The sequence below is a fragment of the Helianthus annuus genome, chromosome 8, assembly GCF_002127325.2.
Source record: "Helianthus annuus cultivar XRQ/B chromosome 8, HanXRQr2.0-SUNRISE, whole genome shotgun sequence".
Taxonomy (NCBI): Eukaryota; Viridiplantae; Streptophyta; class Magnoliopsida; order Asterales; family Asteraceae; genus Helianthus; species Helianthus annuus.
The window spans coordinates 26,485,894-26,502,867 of record NC_035440.2 but is presented as its reverse complement, the minus strand read 5'-3'; the positions used below and the strand labels follow the sequence as shown (position 1 = coordinate 26,502,867).

Sequence of the window (16,974 nt, the reverse complement as noted above, 5' to 3'; positions counted from 1 at the left end):
ACCGGAACCAGATGTTTGATGATCATCCGAATGATGTTTGTTATAATGAAAAAGGGGGGGGGGGGTTTGTTTTGTTTTTTTTTGCAAGTTGCCATTCTACACTATAACAATTCAAAACGTGAATAGTAATAAATCTATGTTTGGTCATTTAATAGTTAATTTCATAATTATAAGGCTATAATATTATTGTCTTTTTTTATAATTAATTTACGTTTCTAACCCTGAACATTAATAAAGTTATCACACAACCTCTAAACTATAATAAATTTTTGATAAACGATTTACATATACTCTTGAACTTCAATAGATTTACCATAGGTAAGTTTAATAATAATTATATTTTTTTATAAGCGATTTATGTTTCGACCTCCAAACTTTAATAGAGTACGGTCCTTAAAGTTTAATAAAGTTAATAAACTTATTTTTTCCTTGTTTAACAAATATTTGTTCTTTTATCCTTTTTATAAGTTTAGTTCTTTTTTGTTTTACTCATTATAATTAAAGCTAACTTTTAACTCTAGACCCAGTTATTTCATCATGTTGTTTTTTAACCATTCAATATAAATCTATCTATCTTTTCTATAAAAGGAGAAACTTCAGTGACATAAGAAAAGCTGATGTGTCAGCTGGAGAGGCTGTCCAACAAGGCTTTTCTTATGTCATTATTACATCATAATGCCTAATATTAAAAGACTTTAAAATTCAAAGATGGCCCACATTCATCTTTTCAAACCACTGCCATCAAACCACTGCCCCTCCCACATTCACCTTTTCAAACCACTGCCCCTCTAAACCTCCAAACATCGGTTATAAATTCAAACCTCTGCATCAAACCGCCCATTCAAAATTTTGGCTCCATATTCAAAATTCAAACCTTTGGCGAGATTCAAAATTCTGGCTCCAGATTCAAAATTTAAATCATATGCATATAAAACCCCTTCCTTTCATTTACACATAATTTTATCTCTCATTTCCTCTTCATTTCTTCTCTCTGGTCTGAAACCCACCAAACCACGATACCACTATGAAAAGGTATATATGTAATTCTCTTAACCATGTCCTTTGGAGAAGAAGATCTGTGACAATAGAATAAAAAGGTATGTAATTATCCTTTTGATTTCGTTTTTTTTTTCTTACTCAAAGCGTTGTTTTCTTTCTCTCTCTCTCTCTCAAATTCAAAATCGCTCATAATCAAGACTTTCAACAGCATCAAACAATTCAGGATGTTCAGATCTGGAATTCTGAACTGTTGGCTTTGAACTACACCCCCTTTTAATTCCATGAATTCTGGTCTTCAGATGGTGAGTGTGATGCACGATGGCACTGGTGGTATAACAATCTGATTATACAGGTTTGTTTGTGCTTTGCTTTATTCTGATTTTGATGCGTTTAGGGTTTTTATTGATGTGGTTTTGGGAAACAGTTGTGATATTCGGCTGTTAAAGGATCTGAAGGAGGAGGAAGCTGAATTGCTATTCGTACTACTCCCTCAACTTTTAGATACTACCACACCACGCTTCTGCTTCTGCTACTTCTTCTTTAGGTACTCTTCAGATTCTCTACAAATGGTGCATTGTTTGTTGTAATTTAAAATTAATGAAAATGTGTAATTTTGAATAAAGAGGGAGCTCAAATAGCTGATGGTTTCTTTGCATCATATATTATTGTCTATGTAGGTACTCATTGAGAGTTTGAGACCACGAACCCATCTATTGCTTAACGAATCAGATAATTTTACTTCCCTATACTCGATTTTAGACTGATATATGTTGTTGGCGACTTGATTATGTGCTTAGAATGGTTTTGCTAAATTGAAGGGATAATCTTGACAGGTTATAAAGCTAGAGCTTCATACACGAATGAATGGGTCAAACGGTTTAAACGGGTCAGATGTGTTGCAGCATTGGGTCATTCAGTCACGTTTATTTTCTGTTTTATTGGGTCTAAATAAAATGATTTTGTTTTCAGTTGACCCACCCAAAACTTCAATGTTCGTTCTTAACAACGAAAAGATCACCTGCAACTACATACGCGAGTTGTGAGGGGATGAGATGACGGTGGTCAGGCATCACTCCGGAGCACAATTCCGAAAGCAGTTGTCTATTGTCATGTTAAAGAGGCCAAGCAAAATCTATCAAGTTAAGTTGGCACACAAAGCGGAAGGAGGGAGGTAACTCTTATCTTTTAATATCAGAAAACTTATCTTTTATTATTTAAGAAAGACAGTCATAAAACTAGATCATTTAATGTGGTTAAATATATAGTAGTCACAAGCGCCCTAGAGCCTAGACGTAAGCCTAGGCTCTAAGGGCGAGGCGAGGCACAACCAAATCGCCTCAAAGACACCCAGGTGCTAAAAAGGCTCTGCACCAGCCTCAGTGGGCCTGAACCAGCCTTGTGGTTCCTTTGTTTGACTTGAATCCACGCTATAGTCATCTCTCTTGCCAAATTTCATTAAAACCACACTAAAATATTCAATACGTACAATTAAAAAAAATATATTAGATCTATCATATATGTAATGATCAGTATTTTACTCTTAGTAAAAGATAGTTCCAGTCATTATGTTGACTATCACATAGGTAATCGAACCATTTAAGATAAGTAGTATAGTATCTACTGGAAGTAAGAAGAGTTAACTTCAATAAGTTATTGAAACCTTTAACAGGCTTCTCAACGTGACCTGGTTTTGGGGTTGTTCATGTAGGTAAGTTGTGTGGCGTTTCATTGGTAAGTAAAATGAAAGCGTGTTGCTATTTTTCTAAAAAAACGAAGTATGTATTCCTTTTTTTGGTAGTTTTTAAAGTTGGATTAGCAAGTGTTGATTTTTGTTGAAAATACAACTAAAGATAATGCCAAGAATTAAGTATAACTGGGTAAATGTATAAATATATTACATGCTAATATCCATTTATTTTTATTTTTAACTTCAATAATATATTAAAAAATCTTGCAGGAAGTGAGCTTTTGGCTATTCCAAGGGTGATTAGTTTTATGCATTATATCCTACAAGGGAGTGAGTTTTTGACTGATACCTTAAGGTGAGGTTTTGCATAACAAGGGTTTCTCATTTCTGTAGCCACTACTGGTGTTTTTGAATAAATGTTTTGAGTTTTATTTGAATTTTGAATAAATGTTTTGAGTGAGTTTGAATTTTGAAAATTGAATTTGTGTTCAGGAAACAACTGAAGCAACAACTGTGAGATGCAATTTGGCGAGAGGAGAAATGTTTTGAAAATGAACTTTAAAGTTACCTCTTATTATATCTGTGATCTCAATGGCATCCATTGTAGGACAAATGGTCAACGACTTATGATGTGAGAAGTATTCTAATCTCTATCCAAAGTCTCCTTGGAGGTATCATTTAACAACAAACTGAAGTTGTTATATACACACACATATAAACTAACCAATTTCTTTTATTTATTAATTTTTCTTTTGTAGTTGCAGAACCAAACACAAGTTTGCCTCTGAAAAAGTTCTTCTATCTTTCAAATTTTGACTGGTGGCCATCAACATAGAGAACGGAGGTAACAAATACTTTCATGTTTGATTAATGAATGCCACATACGGTTCTTATATAAATTATTATGATTTATGAACTGCAAGCCAGAAAGCAGTGCAGTTCCATAACATATACGCAAATGAAAGTGAGACGAAGAGATATTTGGTTTTATACTTGCTAAAATAATTAAGGGAGTATTTATTTATTTATTGATTGTAATTTTGTAGGTTTACACCGGACAGTGGACGCGACAAAGATATGGGAGATCAACTTTAGGCATCTGCACTTCGCGATGAAGTATGAATGTCTTTTCAAAATTATAAAATGAATTTGTGATTGATTGTTATGATAATTAATGGACATATTGTCATATTGATCAGGATGTAAGTGTTAAGCTTACGTTCACACGAATTCAACAAATGTTAGCTGATTTAAAGTGACACTTAATTGCAGCTTGATATGCTACAAGAAGAGCATGACATTGTTATAGATAAGGTGAGTCCATCTATCTGATTTATTTATTAGTTATATCATATATATATATATATATATATATATATAGGTAACTGTGTGACAAATTAGTTATATTTCTATTTCAGCTTCACCGTGTAGAAGAAAAACGTGAAGAAGCAGAGGCCCGGGCCTGGGAGATGGAGAAACATGTATACACTCAACGTTATTCACATTGCTGTATAAGTTGGGTCTTTAACAATTTTCATTATACGCATAACTATGTTCATCTACAAAACTTGTATCATATAGGTCACTTCTCTAGGAGAAAGAGTATCTTTAGAGGCCAAATTGCTGAGTATGTAATAAAATTTGATTTGCGAGCATGTCATCATTTTTTTATGTATACATACATACCTGGTCCAAGTAACATATCTATTTGTATGTATGGGTGTGGGAACTGTAAAAGCCAATTATGGGAGCAACAAGCTTACGAAAATGAGGAAAGTATATCCCGCTCATATCAAGGAGCGAGTTGAGTTCGGGACCAAGAAAACCGTAGAAATTATATCTCCTAAACCCAAAAAGGATGAGGGAGGTGTAAAGAAAGACGGAGGATTCGGGGAGGTATAAACGATTAACCGATATCTTAATTATGTAAATTAGTTTTTATTATTCGTAGATAAATCTTATGAAAATTAGTGTTTAAATTTGGATATCTAAATTGAAATTGTTCAAAAATAGCAAAATTGAATTCAATTTTTGGTTTATTTTTTTTAAAGGCAATGTTACCGAGGTTCGAACCTTTCTTCTCTCACTCTCAACTCCAACTGCTTGGAACCTTATTCAAAAATCGCAAAATAAGTTTGTTTTGGGACACATGGCATCTTGTGGATTATACTGCCTTCAAGCGTTGATGAAATGTCAAGTTGAATGTTTGGTTTTATGACAAGATTTCACCAACAGTGGCTTCAAACCACTGTTTTAACCACTATTTTAACCCAACAGTGGTTTCAAACCACCGTTTTGACCCAACAGTGGTTTCAAACCACCGTTTTGACCAAACAGTGGTTTCAAACCAACGTTTTGACCCAACAGTGGTTTCAAACCACCGTTTTGACCCAATAGTGGTTTCAACCACAGTTTTATCCACAAAACACTGTTTTAACCCAACATTGGTTTCAAACATTTGTTTTATTTTCTAGCATCTGTTCACAACAAACAGAGGTTTCAAATAATCGAGTATGCCTTTGCCAAATACATGTTTCACAACAAATAGAGGTTTATGTATGGTTATCGAATTAAAGATATGAATATCCAAAAGAATTCGAGTTTCTGCATAATGATGGTGTTTAAGAAAATATTGTAATTACTTTGGTGAAGCTCATAGTTTAGTCAACTTGACAAATTCTTCTTGGACTTCGGGCATCATGTTCTTTTTTTATAGCTTTCGGAAAATGATATTTCTTCTTATTTGTATTAAACATTGCAGATGCTTTTCATTCGCACAAGCAATATTCTTCAATATCTGGATTGATGATGCATGATGACATGCTTATAGAAGCGGAAGACTCTTGTATTACATCTATCAAAATTGAATTAGACAATGTAAAGGGAAGTGATGTTTATGGCACAGGCTTGAAGAATGAAGTCAGCGAATACAACTGTTTTTAAATGTTATTATACAGGTAATTCTTTATAAAACCCATGTTTTACCAAATGTTTTTATCCATCTCAAAGATAATATTCATAAGTATTTTCTTCAATTGCAGTCTTTATGGCATTTGAGACGGTTTTAGGAGGAATTTTTAGGCACGTCTACTCGTGCCCATCTTCATGTTGGTGATCCATGTGTTACATTTGCTTTATATGATATTTTTATTGCTTTAAACTCTACTTCCACTGATACAAGAGTCCAAGCTGTTGCCCCTACAAGGTTCTAAGAGGAGAGCACATTGGTACCCTGTTTCATAGAGATGCAGATTCACAACGACATGGGCCTCTAGCTCTACTACAATTGAATTCGATGCGATTACCTGTTTAAAACCTTTTGTAATGCTTTACTCATTATTCACACCTGAATACCTGATTGTTGATTTCAATATAATGCTTTACTCGATGTTAAAAACTCAAGCTTATTGAATTAGATGGTTTAAAGTCGGCTACAATCTGTTCATAAGTAATGTTAAAAACTCAAGCTTATATACAATTACCACCAAGCTTAACTTATGCATGATTTTCTAAGAAACGACCCGTGTTTGCACACGGGTCTTACTGCTAGTACTATATAATAAAAGAAATCAATGGAGGGACATTTGTCATCATTCTCGACCATCATTAATTGTATATAATTATTATTTAATTTAAATTATTAAATTTAATATGTTTCAAACATTTAAGAAATTACGGATAAAGTTTCATGAAATATCTTATTATTTATTTATATTAATTACTAGGTTATAAATTATATCTTAATTCATTAATTGTAGATAATTATTATTTAATTTAAATTGTTAAATTTAACATATGTTTAAAATGCAAAAAGAATAATAAATATATGTATCATACTAATAAATTTAAATTTTAAAGTTATATAATTTAAAAATTAACGACAATTTATACTTATCTAATTAATTTAAATTTAAATACTATTTTTTTGATATAAGTTTATCTAATTGGCTAATTGCTATATGCCTAATCTGAACATTTCAACATTTTTTAGAACAAATAAATTAAGACCCCTATTATTTAAATAAAACTTGGACTATTAAAGTATGTTAACATGACTGTTAAAATTCGTGAGAACGTCGATGATACAGTTTGTCTTCTAATCGATGGTTCAAATGCTTCCATATTTATAAACTTGACAAACATCACAATTTTTGATCATACATGACACAAAATTTTGTTTGGATATTAGAAAAGCGTCTTAAAAATATCATTTTATAACTGTTAAATCTTCGTTATTAGCTATTTGATTTTTTTTTACCGTGTAATACACGGGGTTATAACCTAGTATAAAATATACAAGATAACAAATACTATCATTTTTTTATTTACCTTATTATAGTTAAATGGAACTTTTAACTCTAAATTTTTTTACTTAACTGTGTTGATTGCTTAATTTTACCGTCATAAAATATATACATCCTCGCCATCAACTTCTACGACCTCGCCGCGAAGCGTGGGCTCCAATCTTCACCATCAACCTCCTACGAACCGCCCATGCTCGAATACTAGTTGAAAACATTATAAATCATTTTCAAAACATGAAAATGCGTACAAAGCAACTATTAAATGAAATTTTTTATATATTTCAAATGACTTTGTAATTTTATTATGTGTTTTTATTCATTGACATTGTACTTTTACTGTGATATTTGCTTTTATTATGTGATTCGACTCGACTAGATTCGAACCGATCCAAAAAGTTCGACTCTGGGTTACTATAAACCGAGGTATCTATAAAAAATGACACCATAAGAAAAAGTTTCTGTCTCCGCCACTGTTTACCATCATTCCAGACTAGAGCCTTTCAGTAAATTGTTACTTGCGCTTACTTAATTGAATGCATTTTTATCAAATATTAGCTCAGGTAAATACTCTTAACCTATTTTCCCTATACGGGCTTCGGATACGGTAAATTATTACCGCTTGGTCGGGTATGGGATCATATGCCGGATTGTGGCTACAAAATCTTCATAACCCGTTTTAATATATTTTATCTGATAACTTAAACATTCGGGATTAACGCGACCGTGTCTTGGATATCCATGTCTCATTTAAGTTACTAATGGCCACGACTGTGCACGGGGTGTAGGCATACACTCGTCAGATGCCAACGCTTATTAAAAATGTTTTCTTACCCGTTGATCAGGGGATACCCCTTTGCGGGTTTAAGTGGTGTGTCGGTTAATCATGTCTCGGTGTTTAGTACTGGGCCCCATATGTATTGACAGATATGTAAAACTATATACAAGATCATTTTGAATTGTCTCAAGTTATTAAAAGATTTTCATGTGCCTTGTGCACTTAAATCAATTTTGAAATGTTTTCAAAATGGGTCGGTTGATTGTATATACCAGTGAAAAACTGACGTACTTTCAAAAGACTAAGCTACAGGTACAAATACGTAAATAGGCTGGAAGCTGCTCGGTATTGCTAGAAGAGGAATTTGCAACTCCTTTGCATAAGCCTATTAGTCTGTTGAACTCATTTTTGTACATTTTATGATCCGCCTGTGGATCTTTACTTTACAAGCCGTTTTGTATTATTATTTCGAACTTCGAACATTTGGTTTGTAATAGTAATTTTACTCCAAGACTTCCGTTGTGCTATTTGTGATTATTTGACTATGACGATATCAATCTTACGTCACGATACTCCCCACCAGGGCCCACCGGGATTGTGGTAAATATCGGGGTGTGACACCGTTGTTGTCAGTGTCAAGGTATACCGCTCACTGGTTGGTCATAGAAGTCAAAGTGACAGTTCCACTTGCATTATAATAAGATGCCGTCCTTACGGGTGCGCTCTGCAAGTTTGCGCAAGACCACAGCATGTGTTGGATAAGTTGTACATGTACAGAACACGAGTATACATTACTCTACACTTCCTTCGCCGCGCCCACGCAGGATTGTACATGGCAATGTGCAAAATGTAGTAACACGACAGTTGTAGAAGATGTGGATTCAGATGATAGTAACACCTACCATCTTTAGTAGCAACCACCGCATTCTGTTTGCCTAAAACAGTCATTTTCATACACAAGATGAGAATCTCATCTTTATCCGAGTGGGAAAGCAAACCGGGTCAGCGCGCCCGCACGAACTGAGGCATGTTCTTTGTCGATTGGGTGAGTAAACCGGGTGATGATTACTTTCACTTAAACCCGGTGCAAGATCTGACACCATATCCCTTCACCTGTTTTTTTAATCATCTCATCTCAATTTGTAAGAAAACATAGTATGTGTGTTGTGTTACGTTGACTTTTACATAAATTCAACTTGACTTTATGTCTTCAAATCCAGATTTCTAGAGTTAACACCACTTAACATTATTAATTAAAATCATTATTGGAGTCATAAAAAAACAAAAAACAAGAAGTTAGAGCTAACATCACTTAACATTATTAATTACAATCATTATTGGAGTCATAAAAAAAAAAAAAAAACAAGATGTGAGAAAATTATGGGTATAGAACTTTTATGGTTGACTTTTTGACCGAATCTCATGTCTAGGATCTCGAGATAAATATTTGAACATTACTCAATTTCTTTTTAATTTTATTACTTTTAAAAATATTACGTTTGTTAAGTGCATAAATTTCAGTAATCATTGTTAAACCATTCCTTGATACGTGGTTTTTGCTTTTTATATTATTTACATTGTTATCGATTACTTTTTATTAGGCTGCACGGTATGGAACCGTCGTCCGGCCCGTCATGAATCGTCGCCGGCGTCGAATCATCCCGCCCCCACTCGTCACTGTCGAGGACGTCGAGTTGCGGACGGTCAAGACGGTCCAAGCTGGTGGCCCCCCCCCCCTTCGTTTTTTGACTGTTAAAAATAAAAAAAAATAAAATAAAATAAGGAATCGGATTGAGTTGTGGGTTGAATCGGAGTTGCCGGAAATTCTGGTTTCGAACTGAAAAATGAAGGTGATGACTGATGAAGACAGGTTCTTTTTGAGTGGTGGGCCCCCCTTCATTTTAGATCAAATTCTTTGTAAATTACACATATGGTCCCTCTGATTTAGATCAAATTCTAGTTTGGTCCCTAAAGTTCTTTATTTTTGAATTTAGAAATTATTTAAGTCTATGTTTTTTTTTATTTAGGTCATTGTTTTTTTTAATATTAATGAAAATATTTTGTTAGTTTATTTGTTAAATGTTAAAAAAAGTAGAAGATTAAAAATATAAAAAACATAAAAGTGGTGGGGTAGGATCATCTAGGACCATCCTCCATACCCTCTAGTTTTGTGGGATGGACCATCATTGGGAGGACTATGACGTGGCGCCTATGTGACGGATCATCCTCCCTTGGAGGACCATCACCATACCCTCTATAGCCTTAACGACAAATTTTTAACTCTTCCCTCACTTTTGTAAGACCATGTGTAGTTGGGATTGAACTTCAAGCTCCTGTTTTCTTTGGGCATTATTCAACATGTGGCTTCTAGTCAGCAAAGAGACTTGAAGTTAAAAAATGGTATAATTGTATAATGCCCTTGCAATGATTAGATATTGAAATTGAATTAAAAAAACCATCAAAACTGTTCCATTGGCCATTCTTTCTTCCAACGTCATCATTGCTCAAAATTTTCCCCTTCAGGCGTTTTCAAGCCCACGCCCAAGTCATTTTGATGAAAAAACGCCCAAGGGGCGGAAGGAGGAGCATGAAGGGGCGTTATGGAGGAAAACAAAGCCCAATTAGAGTCCTACTATAGGTGGTCTAAGTAGGGTTGTGAACGAACTGAACGTTCAGCGAATAGTTCATGAATAATTCGGCGGAAAGTTCGTTTATGTTCGTTCGCTTGTTTGTTAAATGAAGAACATAAACAAGCAATTCTGTTCATTAAGCTAAACGAACGAACATGAACAAAGGATGTGTTAGTTCATTTACGTTCATGAACGTTCGATGATGTGTTCATTTATTTTCAATTGTATATGTTTACTTAAAAGTTTTTATATGTTATATTTAATTTTATTGGTTTTAGTTTTTTAAAAAAGTTTTGAAACCCTGTTTATACTATACACATCTGCCAACATCTGTCATTTGGTAAGTGTCCGTGTACAGCTCATAAACAGGTTCATTCCTTAATATTCCTTAATGAATGAACATAAACAATGCCTCATTCGTGTTCGTTAGGTTCGTTTACATCCCTATTTGTAAGGGTCCCCCAAAGAATAGTCTGGTAATGTATTCTCCAACCAAATGATTGTGAGTTCAAATCATGTAAAGAGTAGGTATGGTGATTTAGATTTTCAAGAAAAAAAAATTTCTTTATTTTGTTTTACTCCTTTTTATGTTGTAGTAATGTCTCATCTTTAGGAATGTAAACAATTTGAGACATCCATAGCTTACTAGAGAAGGTTTGTTAAAAGCTCGAATCAAACTGAGTAAAAATGAGCTTGATATCATGAAGTTAGTTCTTCAACACACGTGCGGCCTTAGATCACTGTCTAAGTAAGCCTTGCCAACTTTTTAGTTGTGAAAGTCTTTGAGAGGAAAGTTGGATTGCAAGTGGGTTGCTTATAATACTTGAACACAAGTATACAAGTAAAATGCTTTGTATTAACAAAGAAAGCTTACACGAGAATAGTATGTTTACAAGTGCTTCGGGACGTCTCAAATGAGACCTCAACGTCCCTATTTATACCAGTTGATATCCTATTTAGAGTGTTCTTAGTTTAGAACACTCTTTACAAAAGATCTAACACATAATATCTAGATATTTCTATGTAAATTTCATGATATTTTGCTGAATTCCTATAGTGTTATAAAGCATATTTTATGGCAAATCTGACCAACATTTTTTTGGCAGTTTCTAGGCAATTCTTGACTAGAACTTGGCCTTTGTTATGCCCCCAAGTTACTGGAACAATATGGGTTGTTTCGGAGTCGTCCGGGCAGCTCTTGAAGTGACTAGATGGCTCAGAAAACTTCTAGAATCTGGAAATTTTGAGTTGAATTTATATAGGGCATGACTTAAGCCTAAATTGAAGCTTGTTTAATAAATATCAGTTGCTTCATATACCGAGTTTTACTACACACGGGTATAAACAACCCTAGTTTTATATAAATATAAGTTTTTATTAGGAAAATTGGTATTTAATAAACCAACCTTTAACCAGTTGGTAAATAATAATCCTACCTACAGAATTTGTATAGAATAATCCTACGTTTTAACTTGTTGGCTCTGAACGAACTTCTCTGGTTAAAAGTTAACAGAGGTTATGTTTTTGATGACGTGGCTAATTTTTTTTGATTATGTGGCTAATGGGTGATGACTAAGCATAGCTTATGTGTTTAAAACACTACCTAGTCTTGAAATTACCATTTTAACCCCAACCCTTATAAATCACCTTCTTCTTCTTCTTCGATCGCATAAACCCTAGAACACCCGATTGAAACAAGATGCCTTCTTCATCTTCTTCAAACACATCTCAATCGCATAAAGCTAGGATTTTTAGTGTTGATTTGGAAGGCAATGTGTACTGCCATCATTATCGGCTGGCTGTCAGGAGGGTTGCAGGGCATCGTAGTTCAAGAGCAGGACATGAGTTTTATGGATGTCCACTTTGGCCTGTAAGTTTAGTAATTCTTTCTTCAATTTTTCAATTCTAGTAACTGACAACATTATTAATCCTCATAGAGAGAGGATAGTAAATTTTTCATATGGAAAGAACAGGTGGATGAAACACTATCATGTGGAGTGAACATCAGTCAAACAAACAGGCACATAATCCAAAAGAATGAAGCATTGGAGATGAAGCTTTCGAATTTGGAAATGGAGAAGTTGATGTTGGAAGAAGAAAACAAAAAACTGAAGCACAAGTTGAAAGTGTCAAAATGCCCTGCTAGCCCTTATGTGATAGTATTAGTTCTGTTGTTTGTTTGTTTTAAATGCATCTTTGGTCATTGAAGTGTATCATAATTAGGGAACTGAATATGTAATGGTTATGTAATGTCTTTTGAAATGTAATGGTTATGTAATGTCTTTTGAATGGTAATGGTTATGAAGTGTCTTTTGAAATGTATTGAATGTTGATGGTATATGACCAAATGTACATGTTAATTTACCACTTGAATGCTATAGGACCAAATGTACAGGTTAATTACCAGTTGAATGCTATATGAACAAATGCATGCTATATGACCATATTGACCAAATGTACATTAAACATCCAAAATACCATTCCATTAAACATCTAAAACATCTAAAACATCCAAAACATCCAAAACATTACAAACATCCATTTGTTTAAGACATTACAAACTGAAATTAAAGGAGGCATTCCACCAAAACATCCAAAATACCATTCCATTAAACATCCAAAACATCATGCAAGGTGAACAACTCCTTGACTAGGCTGCTGAGTGGACAGAGTAGATTGCTGAGTACTGACCTGACCAGCCGCATCTTTCCTTGGCCTTCCCCTGCCTCTTTTTGTTCCAGCAACATCAACAGGAGTACTGACCTGACCAGCAGCATCTTTCCTAGGCCTACCCCTTCCCCTTGCCCTTTTTGGTTCACTAACTACCTTACCCTTTTCTGGACATCTCCTTTTGTTATGTTCCTTGCTCCCACAACCACTGCAAGTCATTGTCATACCATGCCTGGTCAGCTTCCCTGGTTTCTTTGGATTTTCATGTGGATCCTTTTTCCTGTTCTTCTTTGGTCTTCCTGGGCCTATTTTAATAGGTGGGGGGTCCAATGGAAGGTCAACTACAGCCAGTATTTCTCTGATGGTAAGGGAGGTATTGTGTAGTCATATGCTTTGAGGTACATCTCCTTTTTATAGCTTTCATGAACAAATTTCTCAGCCTCCCTACCCAAGAAACCAGCAACAGCACACATATGGTAACATGGCAACCCAGTCAAATCCCACTTCCTACATGAACAACTCTTGTTCTCTATATCCACAGACACATCATCAAATCCCTTCACCTGAAACAGTGTGGCACTGGATGGGAACACTTCACACCTCCAAGCCTTATCCTTCTCCTTATCAAGGTTCCGCTGAATCCTAGGACAAACAGTCACAGTCTTAGCCAACATCTGCATTTTCTTCCTAGCCAACCTTGTCATTATTGCAAGTCTAATATCTTCTAACATGTTTATGATATGCTTTGACCTTGACTTAATGATAAACCCATTGAATGTTTCTGCCATGTTGCTTACCACCACATCTGACTTTATATCAGTGCTTAGATAAGAACCCATCTTACAGTAGTGCTCTTTCATTGACCCATGCAACTTCCTGTGTGCACTCCTCTTTGTGTTATAAGCAAACCAATTATTTACTATTACCTTGTACTTCTCCTTAACTGCATCTTGAATCTCCTTAGCTGGCATATGAGGTTTAGCTTTAAACACTTCCAAAAACTGGTCTGCTACAAATTCTGATGTTAGTTGTCTATTCTTGGCCATGTTTCTCTGACAAGTATGAGTGCTGGAAACAGTTCTAACCAAATAACAACCCTTCCTATCATAAGATGTACCATACACCTTAAATGGACAATTTTTGCTGCAACTCACACCTATCCTACCATGCCTTTTCTTATCACTGATAGATATTTTCAGATCTCTACCATTTGCTACTGCATACAACTTAATTGCAGCCTTGAAAGCCTCTCTACTAGCAAATCTAGTCCCAGGCACCCACTCCCACTTAGTCCAGTCTGTACATTCGGTTGCAACTGGCACATTTACCTTGTGTTTCTTACCAAGGATATCATCATCTTCACTTTCACCTGGGGAGTTTACTTCACCTTCAGAATCTTCATAACTACCGTGGTCACTTGCTTGGTCAACAGTTCCTTGTTCTGTTAGATCTTGCAAGGCAACAGCTTCAGGTGCATACAATAACTTGTTTAGTAATTCATTCTTCTATTCCTCATCTTCTTGTGTTACTTTTCGAATAGTTGCAACAGATTCTTTGTACTCATCATCATCTGTATCTGCTTCAGAACCAAAATCATCATCTAAACCAGCATCATCTTCAAAACCATCATCAACTCCTACACCAACATCATCTTCTAAACCATCATCAACTCCTACACCAACATCATCTTCAAAACCATCATCAACTCCTACACCAACATCCTCTTTGTACTCATCATCATCTGTATCAGCTTCTGAACTAACATCATCTTCCACTACTGTTGGTGTTACAGGTGGTGTAGGTGTGACAACTGCAACCCTTCTAGCTAAGGATCTGGTTAACTTACCTGTAGGTCTGGAAGTTGTAGTGGGCTCATCTGGGCTAGGGTTTGTTAGTGGGCTCATCTGGATCTGGGCTATTTCTTTGGGCTTTTCATTTGCCTTAATAGAACCACCATCAGCATAAATGTAAAGCAAACGGCTGAAGTCACCACCCAAACCATTTAACATTTCCATTACATCTTTGTCGTTCTTCAGCACAACTAACCCATTATCCAATTTCTTTCCAACAGGCAAGTATTGCAGTTGAAAATCATCTTTTTCATATGATTTGAAATCCATTACAAAACCGGTTAACTCAAAGTATGAAATTTTATCAATCTCAACTTCAAAATAGTCAATTAACCCTCCTACATAACTTAATTTTTTTCCCTTTTTTTTTTTTTTTGAACATACCTCCATGCGATAGCTGTACATACATACGGTCACGAGCTGCCATTAAACCCTAAAAACGATAGAACGAGATGATCTACCTTCAAAAACGAAAATGATGAACTCGTTAATGGAGAAATGGAGAGAGTATTACCTGAGAGAAGGTGAGGATCGCTTGAAGGTGAAATGAACCGTTCAATAATGAGACTTTAGGGTTATAAAGTTAAAGTCACATTTTATATAGGGGAGGTACTCTTAATTCCACATTAGCTATGCTTAGTCATCACCTATTAGCCACATCATCAAAAAAATTAGCCACATCATCAAAAACAATAACTCTGTTAACTTTTAACCAGAGAAGTTCGTTAAGAGCCAACAAGTTAAAACGTAGGATTATTCTATACCAATTCTGTAGGTAGGATTATTATTTACCAACTGGTTAAAGGTTGGTTTATTAAATAGCAATTTTCCTTTTTATTACTATATAATCATGACAAAAATAATTTAATAGACAATAAATATTTTTTTTGAACGAAATTTTTTTAACCCCTATTGTCTGTAAGACTTGAACCTAAAATCTCTCTTTCAAACCGGGTGTCTAAAGGTTTTGTTTTTTTGTTAAAGGACCTTCACCCATGGTAGATATAAATATATAATTTGGTGAACTTAAGCTCATAGAGTTCAAAAACAAACCTAAGAGAACTAATTCAAAAAAGATTTTTATCATCTTTTTTTTTTTAACGGTAAATTTGGATCACTGACGGACCACTGGAGTATCATCGTGCCACCAATAGAACCACCCGATCATATTCATCCCCACTAGCCAATAATGCCTATACACCAATTTAAAAGGAAACCCAATAAATCTGAGAAAAACCCCTTGTGGAAATCAAACCCATCATCTAAAACTAAACATGAAGAGAACGATATTGGTGGCTGTAAAATAGAGGGTAAGTTAGCAGTTAAACACTAAACCAAAAATAGAGGGTAAGTTAGCAGTTAAACAGCAAACCATGTCATAACAAAATTAGTTTATCTAATATATAAATATTTTTTTATGTCATAACAAAATCAGTTTATCTAATATAAAAATATTTTTTTAGCAATGATAGTAATAAGTTTTAATAAATAGTGTGGGGGACAAATTCCATAATAATATGGCATTAATTGGTGTGTGCCTGGAATAGAGAAGTCATCCCAACCATCGAAACGGCGCAACTCTTGTTACGCACTTAAACATGGCTTCTTTAGAAAAAACAAAATTTAATTTATTATATATTACTTTTAACAAATAATTTAAATTCTATTAATAAACTTAACTACATATAAGTTAGGTTGATGGTAATTAACATCTAGGCTAAATTTGTATTAGATTTGAAAATAATATAATATAATAGAGCTATATGAAGAAAAAGTATTTTTTATGCAAATTAGTAATTATAAAAATAAAAAAGAAAACAATTGATAAGGTCGAACTGTCGAAGCATCAAAACAAACGTAAACCAAACCAGCCGCACGTGAGCAAGCTGTCTGTTCCTAATCCCACTACACCTTGGGATTAATGTTGTTGTAGGACTTTAATTTTATAATATATGAAATTAATACTCTCATGAAAGCAATATTACATGTCTTGCAACATGTTTAATAATTTAATATATTACACAACTTATGAATGTTTTCTCTATTTTTATATTCATTA

General features: G+C 34.4%; 1 long non-coding RNA gene across 3 annotated transcripts; it reads left to right on the top strand.

Annotated features, from left to right (window-relative positions):
• Nucleotides 1-966: 966 nt before the first annotated feature.
• On the top strand, nucleotides 967-5,604 carry LOC110870974. 3 transcript variants are annotated; one of them, XR_004864874.1, is made up of 12 exons: nucleotides 967-1,097; nucleotides 1,208-1,351; nucleotides 1,424-1,543; nucleotides 1,677-1,885; nucleotides 1,969-2,170; nucleotides 2,957-3,041; nucleotides 3,179-3,357; nucleotides 3,445-3,530; nucleotides 3,733-3,802; nucleotides 3,886-4,000; nucleotides 4,105-4,582; nucleotides 5,448-5,604. It is a non-coding gene; the product is annotated as an uncharacterized LOC110870974 (long non-coding RNA). The 3 variants fall into 3 exon arrangements; XR_004864873.1 differs by having other exon boundaries at nucleotides 1,677-2,170; XR_002553397.2 differs by having other exon boundaries at nucleotides 1,677-2,170; nucleotides 3,959-4,000; nucleotides 5,448-5,603.
• The last annotated feature ends 11,370 nt before the right edge of the window (nucleotides 5,605-16,974 follow it).